The sequence below is a fragment of the Sorex araneus genome, chromosome 1 (genome assembly GCF_027595985.1).
Source record: "Sorex araneus isolate mSorAra2 chromosome 1, mSorAra2.pri, whole genome shotgun sequence".
In the NCBI taxonomy this organism is placed as follows: Eukaryota; Metazoa; Chordata; class Mammalia; order Eulipotyphla; family Soricidae; genus Sorex; species Sorex araneus.
Window position 1 is genome coordinate 23,436,371 of NC_073302.1, and position 1,122 is coordinate 23,437,492.

At 38.1% G+C, this 1,122-nt stretch overlaps 1 pseudogene; it reads left to right on the forward strand.

Annotated features, from left to right (window-relative positions):
* The first annotated feature begins 231 nt into the window (after nucleotides 1–231).
* Nucleotides 232–386, forward strand: LOC129401138 (U2 spliceosomal RNA; annotated as a pseudogene).
* Nucleotides 387–1,122: the final 736 nt, after the last annotated feature.

The window sequence follows — 1,122 nt, forward strand, 5'->3', positions numbered from 1 at the left end:
GCGGACACCAGTGATGTCTCCATTGTGAGACTACATCTCCACTGTGAGACTTGTTGTTACTTCTTTTGGCATATCAAATACGCCACAAGTAGCTTGCCAGGCTCTGCTGTGTGAGCGAGAGACTCTTGGTAGCTTGCCGGGCTCTCCAAGAGGGGCGGAGGAATCAAACTTGCATTGGCTGTGTGCAAGGCAAATGCCCTACCCGCTGTGCTATCACTCCAGCCCAGTCACCTCGCTTCTCGGCCTTTTGGCTAAGATCAAGTGCAGTATCAAGTGTAGTCACTCCCTAGGCAAATTTAAATAATTTTAAACATTTGCTTGAAAACTTAGCAAGCTATCAAACAGCTTTAAGCTTTTTTTTTTTTTGGCTTTTTGGGTCATACCCAGCGGTTCTCAGGGGTAACTCCTGGCTCTGCCCTCAGGAATTACTCCTGATACTGCCTAGGGGACCATCAAGGATGCTGGGGATAGAAACTGGGTCGACCGCATGCAAGGCAAACGCCTTATCTGCTGTACTATCGTTCTGGTCGCATAAACTTTAACTTTTACACACATACATATACACACACTCATTCAAACATCTCTATTTCTTATACACACACTCACAAAATATCTCATATGGGGAGATAAATTATTATTTTACTTTTAGAAATGCAGAAAATTATGAAAAGCGTAAAGATGTTTATGAAAACTGAAAATTTAAATTAATCCTCTAAGTAATTTTGCTAATAGAATGCAAAGAATTTCGAATATGAAAACTGATTCAAATTTTACAAATACGTATCTTCTAGCTTTAGTTAAAGCATGTACTGTAAGACACTGCCTAGAATACTCAGAAGACCGAGTACTCTCTTTCTCAAAGAATTTGCAAATTTACAAAGAAATGTCAGCTAACTTACTAAAGATGCAAACTTTTAGCAGAAATTTTTGGCAGTCATCCATCTGTCAAAGAAGTTCTGCATAAATAGGAAAAAGTGGTTTCAATCAAAAGAATGGGACTCAAACTATGTTAATTCAAAAGATCTGAATACTAGATAGAATGTTAGAGCAAGAGAAAGATATTTTTCCCTCATTGCTTTGTTCCATTGTTTGATAAATATTGAATATATTTGTGTTCCATAT